The 15096-nt window shown below is 44.3% G+C and overlaps 1 protein-coding gene across 1 annotated transcript in view; it reads right to left on the bottom strand.

Moving 5' to 3' along the window:
* The window catches only part of tenm1 (teneurin transmembrane protein 1), a 191533-nt gene extending 179718 nt beyond the window's left edge, over positions 1–11815 (bottom strand). Inside the window, exon 1 of the mRNA XM_005719538.1 lies at positions 11339–11815. The gene's annotated coding sequence lies outside the window, so the exon portion shown is untranslated. The remainder of the gene's footprint in view (positions 1–11338) is intronic.
* Positions 11816–15096: the final 3281 nt, after the last annotated feature.

Genomic DNA, 15096 nt, shown 5'->3' on the forward strand with positions numbered 1-15096 from the left:
CTTTTAATCAGAGTAGAGCATCAAGTTGATTAAACTTCTGGGACATTGATCAGTTAAGTAGCAGAGAGGGTTGTTAATCAGTTTCAGCTGCTTTGGTGTCAATGAATTTAACAACAGGTGCACTAAAGGAGCGACAAGGAAACAACCAGCTAAACAGGAATGGTTTTACAGGTGGAGGACACTGACATTTTTTTTTATCCTAATCTTTTCGGTTTTTTCACTAGTTTTGATAGTGTTAGTGTCAGTGTCACTACTGGTAACATGAGGTGATATCTGGACCCTATAAAGGTTGCAAAGATAGTCCAATTCCTCCAGGGTGGCACAGTCTCATGAGCCTGGAGGAGATTCCAGGAAACAGACAGTTACTATAGGAGAGCTGGACTGGGCCGTAGAGGGTCCTTTACCCATCAGCAGGACTGGTATCTGCTCCTTTGTGCAACGAGGAGTAGGATGAGCGCTGCCGACTACAAAATGACCTCCAGCAGATCACTGGTGTGAATGTCTCTGACCAGGCAATTTGACACAGACTTCATGAGAGTGGCTTGAGGAACTCGTCCTCTCGTGGGCCCTGTGCTCACTCTCTAGTGCTGTGGAGCCTGACTGGCATTAGCCATAGAATACCAAAATTGGCAGGTCCACCACTGGCACCACAGATGAGAACAGGTTCACCCTGAGGACATGTGACAGATATGAAAAGGTCTGGAGAAGCCTTGGAGAATTTTATACTGCCTGTAACATCGTTCGGGATAACTGGTTTGGTGGTCGGTGAAGGTCTGGAGAGGCATATCCATGGTGGAACACGCAGACCTCTACAGGCTAGTCAATGACATCATGAGTGCCATTAAGTATCATGATGAAATGCTTGGACTCATTATCACACCCTACGTCAGTCCAATGGGTCCTGGGTTCGCCCTGGTGGATGACAGTGCTCTGCCTCATGTGGTGAGAGTCTGGAGGCAATTCCTGAAGGATGAAGGAAATGATCAAAATGATCTAGCCCCCATGCTCGCCTGAGCAAATCCAGTAGAACCCTTCTGGGAAATTTTGTTTTGGTCCACGGATGCTGCCAGGTTGCACTTCAAACTGTCCAGAAGCTCAGTGAGGCTCTGGTCCAGATCTGGGAGGAGATCCCCCAGGACAATATCCATCATTTCATTAGGAGTTCTCACATTATCAAGGATGCATGTGAGAGCCATACAAACTGCCGAGGACCATTTTGAGTTGTTACAATGAAATTTCAAGAAAATGGACTAGCCTTTCACTTTGATTTTGGGGGTTTCTCTGAATTCAGCCCTCTGTAGGTGGATAATTTTCATTTCCATCAAACAACGTGTCATCCTTTCATTCCTAACACATTACTCATCCATATCAGTATAGATATCCAGCACGACTTTTTCCCATTGAAATTTGACATTTTCAAAGTGCATCTATCATTTTTATTTGAGCAGCATGGTACAAATCAGAATTCATAGGTAGCATCAGTGTTGATTCAGTATGTGGGGACTACATCCTCCTTATTTACCAAACTAATACAAAGTGACAACACTGAGCACAACACAAGCATCATGTTGCTTTGTTATCCCCTTCCAGTGCTTATCCACTGCCACTAGCCATTTTTTCTATTTCTTATCAATCCCTCTTACACACACACACACACACACACACACACACACACACACACACACACACACACACACACACAGTGACACGGGAGTGATAATCCATGGCTACACAAATGCAATAATATCTAATGGGACCCTTCACCCACTTGATCCTCCGTCCTATCTATCTATTTATTCAAACAGTGCAGCCATGGACAAAATCTGCTTAGAGAAGTGATCGAGGCTCACATACACAACTTGCTTTTAAAAAGGATTTACGCTCCGAGTCTCCTCTGGAGGGGCGGGGTCCCTCAGATGTCCAACAGCAGCGACGATAACACAAACAGCACGGTCGAGATTGTCATGTGAAAAGGCAAGGACCATGAGGACAAGTCAAAACCGATTTTCGCTTCCCAATCTCAAATGAATGTGCTGAAGTCATGAAGCAAAAAGAAGAGAGAGCATGCAAAATGGAAAAAGAGAATGAGGCAGAGAGAGGATTGGGGCCAGACAGAGGCAGTGAAATTGAGTTTCAAACTGGTAAATAAACAAGGAGGACGGGGAGAGCAGAGTGGCATCCAACCATATTAGTCCTCAGATTATTGATACAGTATCGTTCCAGGATTACATGCAGAGAAGGCTCTTATTTTCATAACAGGCCGGAGACCCCATGTGAGTAGGAAGCTAGTTTCTTTGTTAGCTCTCGCCTTTATACGTTTCCTTGAAGCTTGTTTGCACAGAGACAAGCTAATTCTGCTCGCTAAACAGGCCCGGCGAGTCGCAGGAATGACGATGAGGAACCTTGAGAAAATATATTCATGCCACAGCATAGACTTATCGCCCCAGATGCTCCAAAGTGAAGTTATGACAATCCTGTCGCTGTTTGCAGGTTTTCATTTTGTCTACCATTACAATGGCTTAATCATCAGAAGCAATTGAGGCACAGTCTGTAGCTGCAAATGCAGATCCAGGCTACAGGTCCTACGGGAGTAAACAGTGAGCTGTCAGAGAGAGAGAGCGCTTCTCCTAAAGCGAGGGTGTATGTGTCTGTGTGTGTGTGTGTGTGTGTGTGTGTGTGTGTGTGTGTGTGTGTGTGTGTGTGTGTGTGTGTGTGCACCTCCTGTGTGTGTTTGTGGCTGTTTGCATGGAGAGATGGGAGGAGGATGTGTGTGCGTGTGGGGGGGATAGGGCTTAAAAAGCTATCTTCTCCATTCGTTAGCACCACCACGGTTCCTCAGGCATATGACAGGGACGACGATGACGAGCGGCCCTGAAGGACCCATAGGACCCTGTTATACCTAAACCACCCACAACACAACAAAAGAGTGCACCACCCACTGGGAGCCCTCAGCTCCTGCTGAGAGGAGGGAGGGAGGGATGAACGGCGAACAAGGATAAGGGGAGTGATGGATAGATAATAAGAGATGAAGAGATTTCACTATGAAAATGGGGAGCATTGAAGGATAGAGAGATTGCCAAGTGAGACATGGAGTGATAGAGGGTTTTAATTAGTGGATAAGGGCTAGCTATCTGTGGGCGGCAGCAGCACTCTTGTCACGTAGTTGTGCTTTCATAGCTGACCAAGCCTGAAATCTCTTGCTGCCGAATTTACCAGCAGAACACATACTGTAGCACACAAGCACACACACACACACACACATAAATATATATAAATATATATATACATACGCATGCTCGGACACATAAACCTCAGCATACAGACTTTATTAGCTCCTGGGTTTGAAGATGAACAACACACTGACAATCATCCACAGACGGACACACACACACACACACACACACACACACACACTCAGTGCCCTTGCGCCTACAAGTTCTTATAGCATTTCACGCTAGCTGACAAACAGCACACTTGAACACCCACATGCCACAGAGGCTCAACAGTCTTCACTGGCCTTCTCAGCAAAGACAGCATTGTGCGAACCCCGCTTGCTGTTCCTGTGTTGTCGTCGCAGTGTCTTTCACCATTCAGCCTCCGGTTCACCGTACGCCCTCATTATTCCGCACACCGTATAACCCAAGGTTAATGCATCTGCTGCATGTGCAAAGCAAGTCGTATAGGTGACACGTGTAGCCCTGCAAATCCTTGTTGTATTCCCACCCATGTTAGAATGAGAGCATGACCAAGAAGCAGGAAATAAAGTCTGCGTGCGTCCGCTCACGGAGCAGATCGGCCCTTGTCAGGAGCTGTCAGGAGCTGTCAGGACCAACCTGGGCCATTTGACTATTTATAGTGGACATGGCTCAAATCCCATATCAGCGCTTCATGCCTGAGCAGTGTGGAGAAATCCATAAGGTCCTACACTATTCATGCTCTCTGAATGTGGCCTAGAGCAAGGGAGTAGCTAAGCTTTAACTTTTCAAAGCTTTCTTTTATATCTTGACTACAGTTATGACTTTTTTCTTCCTTTCAGATCTCGACTAAGGTAGCCCATAGTCTTTTTTGTCTCCCCCACTGCTTCTTTCTATTCACGTTCCGCTCCTGCCCGTCTCTGATCTAAAGCCCTCTGCTGATTCCCTAGAAGGCCGGAGCGCAAACAAGAAAACACAAAATATGATGCAAGTATGCAACAGCACACATGTACTGTATTCACATCCACTTGAAGGGGCACACGGGGATTTGACCACAAATACGCACACACACGGAGCAAGAGACACCACCCAAAACCACTTAATCAATATTCCTGACAAGGCAAAGCCTTATTCAACACATTTGATATTCCTCCTCTCTCGCAAGATAAATACATGTCACTGTCCTCCTCGGCGGACTAAAAGGCTGTTCGCACTAACTCGCTTTGCAAATAAAGCTTTACATCATGAGTGACAACCTCCTAAGCTCTCTGCATCAGCCACTGCTTGGAAAAAAAGCCTCTTTCAATAATGCATTTGACCGCTAAAACCCTCCCAACACCCAAAGCCAAGCAAAGTGGCAGCATTAGGGATGCAAAATTAATTGATAAATCAATGCCATTGATTCCTGAAATTGGATTTGGTGACTTGCGATTTAGACAGTATTTCCTGTGCGTCCTCACTCATGAAGTTGTTGATTACGGAGAAATGAGTGAGTAAAGAGCATTAGTCCTCCAGAGGAGCAGCTGAAACGATGTACTAGTAGCTGTTGAGCAGCCCAGCAGATTGATTTCTGAATGCTAAGTGGGCTAATCTTCCGTCTGCGCTGTTACAATTTGATGCTTCTCAGCCTCTGAAAACCAAGGAGCGTGTAAGAGGAGATCTTTTTCTTTCTTTCTTTCTTTTTTTTGCGGCACTCCCAATGCAAAAGTCCAGAGGGCTCCTGCTGCTCCTCAGATCTCTTCTCAGCCCTCACTTTCACTCTGATTCTCCTGGCGGCTCAGAGACTGAGGCCACGGATGGCATTCAGCAGCCTCACACAGGAAAATACTTCTCAACAAAGAGAGGAGCAGCTATTCAAAGACCACGGGACTCAGTCGGGAACAAGCCGACGTTCTCGCAATGCTCTTTTGTGAGCTGACGAGACAGAAGCGATGGGCTGAATACATCCCACCTATACGTCTGTTCAATTTATATAAACATATAAATCCGCCTCAAGGTTATGGCTGTTTAACCATGCTCTGAGACAGACATAAAAATTTCGAGCTTTCACCAAGAATGAATGCAGGATTGTTAGAAATGTGTATTCAGCCCTAAAGGCTATAATATATATGTGAGACGCACAGACAGGCCATGGTGAGATGTAACAGCGAAAGAGAAGAGTTGCAGATTTCCAGATAAACAAATCACATAAATTTGAAATCAATAGCACACATACTGTAAAATGTATTTACAGTTAGGAAGTGGCAGAGAGACATTTGAAGCACTTTTTCCTTCGATATCTCAAACCTCCGCCTTGCTTTTTCATTTATCCTGCATCTTATTTTCCACTGCAGTCCTTTTTCTTTCTCCTTCCTCAAAATTTGTTAGGCAAAATCTGCAGTGGGCACATTCCTCACCAATTTGCATTTCTCATTTTGGTTCCTGTCAAATGAATCACTGTGTCATCCAAGCACATTAACGAGAACAAAATAAGGATTTTTCCCCCCCCAAACAATTCCTTTTTGAGACCAAGGTGGGGATGACACGCGAGAGCATCTGGTAAAATTTCAGATTTCGGGATTGTTACGTCCGGAAACGTGATGTACAAAGTCTGGTTCGCATGAAAAATGGCTGTGCAGCTCTGCCGTTCTCTGGTTTTCTTGGAGTACATATTGCCTTGTTTTTTTTGGTCTTCCTTTTTTTCACATCACTTTGCTTTGTGCAGTTTGGCTTGACATCCTGGCTTGCAATCAGCGAAGAATATGTGTCTCTACAGACAGAAGTCAATTTGGTGCGATGATGCACGCGCTTGAAATACATCCCTGAGTTCACGGTGGATCAAGTCTCCTCCCTGAAATTAAACCTGAACAATGAAAACAATTCACCTCCTCGCAAGGCAGTGAAAAAAACACCCAACCCAACCGTACTGTACCCTACTGTACATTGCATTGTGCAAAATGTGGCTTCCAGCAGAGATGCATCAAGCACCATTTTGGCGCTATTCATCTTTTCTATGAGTTAATAATTCATGATCATCTAGAAAGTAGAGCTATGAATATTACTGATGATACACATGAGGCTATTTACCAGTCAGCAGGAAATAGATGAACTCGTTTAGCGGAGAGATCTACAGTGTAATATCACTGTGTTTTATAGTGCTAAATAAATCATTTCATGGGCATGCAACAAAGCTACTGATGCAACTCATTCATATTGAGTTATTAATCACGGTCTTGAGGTGCAACTGTAGGTGTGTGACGTGCTGTTGAGCTTCATTGTGCGCTAATATGGAGCAGACGTGAAGGCGACTTAGTCTCCAGTTAGTAACTTGGCTAAACCATGGCTGTTTGCTTCACCCTCAAGGTGGATCGTGCGCAGTTTTTCGGCATATCTGACGCATCCAATTTCAGCCGGTACCCGCTCCTGATGGCTCCCGTGTCTGCAGGCGATAAGCTAGCCAGTGCCAGCTGCCCCTTTGTCCTCTGTGTGAACAAATGCAGGATATGATATAATTGGTTTAAACTTAATTATTTTGACACTAATTCCAAGATGTGGACCTGGAGGTGAAGGACAATTTATGTGGTAATAAATTGGGAAAGAAACAAAAATTGATTTTTCTTCTGCTAAAGTTGTCTGCTGACTGGATTAATAAAAGATTTTACAGTGGGATGCGTGTCCATGTAGAAGTGCTTTCTATGTGTGTCATTAGATACTGCATTGTCATTTTTTATGATATTTTCAGTACAGCAATATCAGAAAATAAAATACTGTCATGGAAGAAAGAATTACACCAAAATAGCTCAGCGATTGACTGAAATAACATTTATCTGCTAGGGTTAAAAGTAATTACTCAAGCAAAAATATTCCATATTGCGAGGTTATGGCTCCTTCTAACATTAACTTGTTGTTTTTGTATGTTTGCGCTTGGGGCTCTTGGGCTGACATTTAAAGCCATCACTACAAATTCTAAGAACCATATTTTATTTTTTTTAAAAAGCAAGAAAATGTATTAATAAGCGATGAAAAAGATTGTCTGCTGTATCCCTGTGTGTAATATAATTCAACATAAATACGCAAATTAGGTCCTCAAACCTTAACGCGCACGTGCTAAGGTTTGAAATTAAAAATATTCTGACAGCTTCTCTATCTCAAATTTCTGTCTAGGTGTGCGCCATCAGCGCTGGTCTTCACACACACACACACACACCTCTTGACAAATTAATCTCATATTTTAAAGAGAGGTAGAGTGGGCTTGACCAGCCAGCCTCTCGTGGTTCTGATCCTTCTGTGTGCAGACTAGAAATCTGAAAGGAGGGGGACCAGGATGAAAGTGGAGGAGTGTAAAGGGAGGCTGTGATTGCATTTTTGTCATACAAATCTCACATAACACCTGAGTAGTTATTGAACTGTACATAGTTCCTGACTGTTGCCCATAGCCCAATGGAAGATGACAAGAGAGAACAGAGGGCTGGAGATGCCAGTTGAGACTTAGCAGAGTACTTTAAAGAAGAGTGCCTCGGGCATATACTGTATCTATGCGTCTAGAGGTGTGTGTATGTGTGTGTGTGCATGTGTGTGTGTGTGTGTGTGTGTGCATGTGTGTGTAGCATTGGCAAAGAAGGTGATTTTGGTTACTATTTCTATCTGTTTCTCTGTTGCTGTCGGTCCAGGTTTTGGTTTAGACACACACACACTCACTAGTAAAAAAAATCTTCAAAGCTTAATATGTAACTACTGAATTCTTAATAATGGTCAGTTACTAGAAAAATACAATACATGATACTTACTGAAGTAACATTTTGTGATATTTATCAATAAATGGCGACCAAATATCTAAGAGTTCAACTGTTTTGATGAATCTTGTTTTTATAATTAGCTGTTAATGAGTCTGCAAAGCCATCAACTGAACCATTTTCATATTTACTGCTTTTTTAACAGTAATCACTTTCGTACCAACCCTGCTTTCTTATTCCAAGTGCCTGAATTGTCAAGTCTAAATGATGGGCTCACTGTGTGAGGTTTTTATAGGGTAATTTGGTAGCACTATATTGCTTTTGTATTTCCTTTTTTCAAAAAAAAGAAAAAAAATCACAGGCTGGCAATTTCCTTGCTGCAGAGGCCAACCACAGGCGAATGAATAGAGGAAACGCTAATTAGCACTGCAGGATTTGTTAAACAATTCCTCTTGAGGATGGAGCAGCATTGCAGCAAGAAGGTAAATATTTGAAGTTGTACAGTGGTTACATCTCTAAGTGTCTACGCTGCATATGTGTGTGTGTGTGTGTGTGTGTGGGTGTATATGTGTGTTTGTGTCTGCAAGTCTAGGGGTCTAGCACTCTGATTAGCTGGCTGGCGTGAGCGCTTTTACTTTGAAATTATCAGCCGGGTGGCGAACGCAAACGCATTTTATGCTTTTCCAGCAATTACATTCCTACTATATGATGGACATGCAGAGAGAGAGCGAGAGGAAGAAGAGGAGAGAGAGGGATAAAAACTCCCACCGGGCCACATTTTGCCTGGCTGCAGCACTGAGTGTTGTACTCTATATAATAAACAACCTCTGATGCATTTCACATTGTCCTCTCGCTAATTCATGACCCCAATTTTATTAAGGAAAATGAGTTTTGTGGACAAACTTGTGGGTCAGAAGGGAAGAGTGTGAGCAATTCCATGGGAGAGGGGAGCATTACAGTGCCAGGGGCTACTGCATTCCTGGAATGAAAATTCATAAATAATGCAGAGCTGGATAACAAAAAGAACTCCCCCGCTGTCTCGCACAGCACTGCACTATCCAAAGGCCATGCAATATCACTCAAATCTCAGAAAAACACAAATTATTGGAAGTAAGCGAACAGTTTTTTTGTTTTGGTTTTTTTTTTTGTTAGTGGTTTCTTGACACAGGACAATGGGATCTGCTGACAGCCGAGGCAAAATGCCAGCATCCTAACAATCGGCACTCGGGGCCCAAATTGTCAGGAAGTTGCACTGAAATAATGATGTGACTCCAAGCCAAGGAACTAAGCAGCTATTTTGGATTTCCAAAACACCATATGCACCGCCCGCTTAAGAACAACAATTGTGAAAATTAAAAAGTGCAACAACTGAGGGAGATAATTAGCACAGCGACAACTGCTAACTGCTGCTGAGAGTGAGTGTGTGTGTGTGTGTGTGTGTGTGTGTGTGTACGTGTGTGTGTGTGTGTGTGTACGTGTGTGTGTGTGCTAGCTCAAGTTTAAATGTACAATCTGGAATATCCGAGTGATTGAAGGGTGGTGTGGTGAGTTGGTTGACTGACAGGAAGGCCTTATCAGTGGTGTGTGCGCAGCATTTAATTGCTGAAGTAACATTTCAATTCAAAGGCCTGTCCTGTGGTTGTTAAGGTGTTGCCATTATGGGTGTGCCATTTAAAAAAAATATGCACTTAATCACTGTTGATCATCGCGGAAGGACTGAAAGTCATCTGCATGTATGCGAATGACAAGAAGGCCGCCACCACGACGCGAAGCCAATCTACACCAGAGCACCAACCATCAACCTCTGCTGGTCCAGTGCATGCACATCATCTCCCTATGACTAATGTGACTAAAAGAGTGTGCGTCCATATGGTGAAGAAGAGAGCATGTGTGTATGTGTGTTATCAAGCCTCCTGTACAAGATGCACTCTATTAATCACATGGAGCTGAGACAAAGTGCCTGATTTTTATCATGACTATCAATAATGTGCAAGCCGAAGAAGAATAAAGCACAGCTACAGCTTCGTTGTGAGCAAAGCCAGGTAGGGCAGTGACACGGGAGGGTTACACCGTGTGACAAAAATCCCCACAGTTCAAAGCTTGCAGCAGAAGCCACACCGGGTTGGTTTGCTTTTGTTGTTTTCTTTTTTTTGAACACTCCAAAATAATAATGCAGGAATCAGGTATGCCAGATGGGTGAAACAGTCCAAACACTAATGCAGCTCTCTGAGAGATGTGTACAGTGGCTGTAGTGGGTGATGCATTAGATGCATGTATTAGAGATGCTGATGAATTATAGCTTATGATTAAAATGCTTTTGCCTCCCCTCAATCAAACAAAGCCAGATTTAATACCATCGGAAAAGATGTGGAATGAGAGTTCAAAGCTAATGGAATAATATATCTGGAGAATTCCTCAGAAATCTGCATTATTCATATATTTGTTTTCCTTATTTGTTGTTGTCTTATCTATGACTTATTTATTTATTTATTGGAAATGTGCCTTGAGTGGTTTACTCCAAACAATTATTTATAATCTGCTGTGAAGGGGAGAAGTGAGGAGGTCTAATTTAAGTCTCTCAGAGCCTATCCATCTCGGTGCAATTTGCGCTGCCTTCACAATAATTATGATTTATCAAAATGCATTTGCCGCCTGTTAATTATTTACCCTCACACATTTTTAAACTGCGCCAACGTGGAAAATAGATATCACGCAGCTCAATAATTTAGGCCAGAAATGGCCTCACCAGCCATCCAGAAGGGCTAGGAGTTGACATGAGAGATGTAAAAATAACAGAGAAACACAGTGGGTCACGGTGCCTGTTGGACCTATACTGGTGGTAATGTCTAGCCCGGGCCCGGGTAGGCGCGTCAGAGAGATCTACACCCTCTGGATCTGATTGCTGATGGAGATAAAGCGGACGAGTCAGAAGTGGAGCAAAACACAACAACAAAAAAACCCCAACAACTCAAGGCTGTGAGTGTTCAAAACGGCTACGACACATACAAAGCTGGCAGCCTGCTGCTCCGCGCACTGTACTCGGATCGTCATCATTTAGACAGGTTGTCACACACACAGGCACAAAGTCTGCATCCCCACACTTCAAACGAGGTGCACTGGTTTTCATAAAAGCCCAACCACACACACGTACACACAAACACACTCACATACACACGCACACACACACGTTTATATACTCTCCCCCTCTCTGCGTGTCTGCCTCACTCTGTCATACACTGCACACACACACGCGCACAGACACGCACAGGTCATAGCACTGCACGGCGCATCAGAACAGCTGATAATCACAATTCCCGTGAAACTCACGTTGTCTCGGCACCCGAGCCTCGTTTAGCCAAGCAGCCGTAGCCCGATCTCCCTCCCCCGCTTAATGAGCCCACTAAAAAGGCCAGAACTGAACGTGCCGCTTACCTTCCCGACGTAAAGCCATCCCTTTAGTCCGATTCCGTGCTATAAGCAGCCTGCAAAAGCCGAAGTGTGTGCTATCCCCCCTCCCCACCACCGGCAGAAATGTGACTTGAGCTCCGGTTAAAAAATGTGGACGAGACACCCTCTCTCCGCGGTCTGGTTTCGAGGCGGTGGTGCTGATGATGCTGATGATGCTCGCTCTGAAATGCCGATGGAGGACGACGAGACGATTTTGCGCGGGGAGGAAGGGATCTCCTCGCACGGGGCTGTGCGCGAGCCAGCTCCGCTGTGCGGTGTGACAGGGATCCCGGCGCGGTGCGTTTAGCCGCAGTTGAACCCGATGATGCTGTTGCTGGTGAGGCTCGGTGGTGCTATAACAGTATCCCTGGATCATACCACCGCACCGAGGAGAAGGGGGTGTGGCACAGACCGGCCACAGACACAAACACTTGCAGGCGTCAGGAGGTCGTCTGGATCACTAATCAGACTCGTTCAGGTGGTGCCATATGGCTGCACACCGTGGTCCTGCGCTGGAATGCTGACTCATTAAGACGAGGAAAAGTTTCGCTTTTTCATCCGGTCCCATGGAGCAACAGGCCCGAGAGCTGCAGAGGTGCAATTTCACCCCCACCCCCCATAAAAAAACCCCATTATAAAAATTATACAAAAAAGTATAAATAAAATAAACTCCATGTTGTTGCGAGGAAATATATAGGACCCAAAGAAAGCCTTAAAAATCAACAGCATTCACTTCAATTACTTTTAAGCCGAAGATGGAATATGGCATTAATTTATGGCTGCAGTGGGCCTGGTGTGTTATTACACCTGCACACCATCTCATAAGATGTGTTTTTCTTTGCTAAATTAGCCACCTAATGATTCTGACCTGTGCTCTATGTGCGATGCATTGGAGTGGGTATTTACAGCCAGCCTGCTACAAACAACTTGTGAATGACAGGGGTTCTAATGATGCAGTTTATTATTTCCCCAAAGCGCTGTACGCGCGGGGCTACAAACAACCATTTTGACAGCTGCTTCAGTCTACCCGCCTTTCAGCCTGTCTTGCTATATCCCCCCAACACAACACAGCAGTATGCATCTTTTATCAACAATAGTTTTTGGCACTTTTCGTCAGTTTCATCGGCCAGTCCGCTCTAAACAGTTCCGCCCCACCCCACCCACCCCTCCCCCCCAAGGGGATGAGGTTATCCAAGAGGAGACCTCAGTGAGGGGAAAAGATCTCCAGGTCCTTGTCCGTTTCATGTTAACTGTGCCTGGCTGGTGCAGAAATGACCAGTGTGTGTCAGTGTGTCAATATGCAGCTGCCTGGTCACTACAGGACCATGCTCCCTTTAACTGCGCAAGACTCTAATGGATTTTGATCAGGATTCAGAGGGACTCCCCCCGGATCTCTAAAGGTGCTTTCTTACACTGTGGAGAACAGTGCGTCTCTCTAACTCCCTTATTTGCCTGCAGAGTCCTAATGGCAGGCACATTACACCTCCGGTGGCTGGGTAAACGCTCTTTTAAAAGAGCACTTCCTCTTTTTGCCTGACACATCTCACTGAGACATCTCCTTGACAACCAGCTCATTGCAGAGATTTGAAATGTCACAGTGTTTTACTGTGATTCTTTTTGAACATTATTGTCTATGGAGGAGAGCGATAATAGATGTGGATGTGGGACTGGCCTTGCTATACAGGAGAGACTTATTAAGGACAGGATGACACAAAGAAAATGAAAGTAATGTTTTATAACTAGCCCTGGCGTACAGCTATGATACAGTGTATCTAATACACTTCATGCTGGGGAAAGTTTTTGGAGCAAAGTCAGACAACATTTTATTTGATAATAAGGCTCATTAGAGCCGCAGAAGCTGTATGGTGCTGGTTAGAGTGCATTTCAGACGTAATGTCAGTTGCATTGAATCTGGTGTCACCGCATTATAGTTAAAGTGACACGACCTAATTAAACAGTATCTCATCAGGCTATAAATAAATAAATAAATGCAGTTGGTCGAAACAAAAAAAGATGAGCTTGTTCTCCATAAGACCATGTTTGCTCATCTAATTATTCCTGCCCTATTTGGAAAACATGGAAGCTCAGCTGGGGTGTACAGGGAGGAACAGCGAGCACAGAGGTGGATTTAGAGGTTCATAAAAGACGATGTGAGAGTCTAAAGAGAAAGCAACCGCTACTGGTGTGAATGCTAAGATGGTAGTCTGGCAGGAATCACTTTAATGGGAAGTTGTCCGCAGTCCTGCCACCCGTCCTCTCCCCTTGATTACGAGCATGCTCATCCCCTATGACACATCTATTAAAACCTGCGTGCTCGGGGTACGTTGCACTTCACATGCTGTCATGAAACAAGGGCTAGATCTATAATGCAGCCTTGCCTTAAAGCTACTTCAAGCCTTAGCACTGATATTGGATTCCAAGTATCCCTGCACTACTTCACTTCACAGCTGGAGGCAGTTTCCTTGAGCATTACTTAGTCTCATACATGCAAACTGCAAAGCCAACACAGCTTCTACTTCTCGGAACTCTTTGCTCCTTGTGGGCTGCGTTCGATTGGCCGGTGATCAATCTTTCCACCACGGAAACCAAAAAAGGCAGCCGTTGCACGTTGCAACTAGAAACTAATAATTATTCTCTCAATAGTTTGTAATTCTCTCAGTTGATTATCTCCTTTATTTTCCCCTCAGTGTGGTTGCCTCTTCCTGTGCAGTCTTCTAAAAATATTCCTTCAATTTTCTACAATTTCTCTTATTTTTCTGCTTTATTTCACCCCCATCTCTCTCTCTCTCAATCCCCCTGCCTAGCACCATCCTCTCTCCAGGGTGACGTTGCTGAAGGGGTTTCTCTCATTCTCTAATAAGGGATCTTGGATCAGTGCTGTCAACAATGCTCACCAGCTGCAGCAGAGATACAGTATTATTCTGCCCTTGCAGTGGATGGCCTGATCTCGGGGGACGTTAAGAGTTAACTGGGGTATTCTTTCTCCAGAAGGGTGTTAGGGATGTGCTCCATCACTCTCTCTCCCCTCTGTTCTCCACCAGTGCTCCAGCATCACCCAGTCAGCCATACGCAGCTCGAGTATCTCACCGGAGACAGAGCCAACCATTTATTGAAATCTTTTTTTTTCTCCTCTTTTAAATGACAGAGCTGTGACCTTTCCCGATGCATACGCTTCACGACCATAAATTCTCGCAGATTTCATTTTACATTTCCTCCAAGCATTCACAACCAAATTAACACCTCCACAGCCTTCAACCTACAGGCAAGAATACAGTATTTTCATCTTCAATTATTACTTCTTTTTTTTTCTTCTAAAGACAAAAAAAACTTTTCGATAGCACTTCAGCACTCTAGAAAAAAAGGGGGGTGGTATAATCTGTCCTGAAAAACACACACATTTTGACAGCATCGTCAAAGCCTGTCCTTTCCTAAGCCTGTCATCTGCTTCCCATCGAGAAAAGGAAAGGGGAAGAAAAGAAGTGAGCATGGAGAGGTAGCTATTGATTAACCAACAACAGTAAGAGCCCTAATGTGTGAGCACGGTGAACCAGTTTCAAAGTGTTGACAGATGAAACAGCTATATAACCTCACCCAGGCGACACATTCTCCTTCAAACCTTTCTCTCATAATTAGTCATATCCCTGAAAGGGCATGACATTAATAAATTCCACTTCAAAATCCACATGTATAAACTGAGCAGGATTTAAAAGAAAGCTATATTTTTAAGCAGCACTGCTCTGACA

This window comes from Pundamilia nyererei, unplaced genomic scaffold (genome assembly GCF_000239375.1).
Source record: "Pundamilia nyererei isolate P.nyererei 1_Seehausen unplaced genomic scaffold, PunNye1.0 scaffold00001, whole genome shotgun sequence".
In the NCBI taxonomy this organism is placed as follows: Eukaryota; Metazoa; Chordata; class Actinopteri; order Cichliformes; family Cichlidae; genus Pundamilia; species Pundamilia nyererei.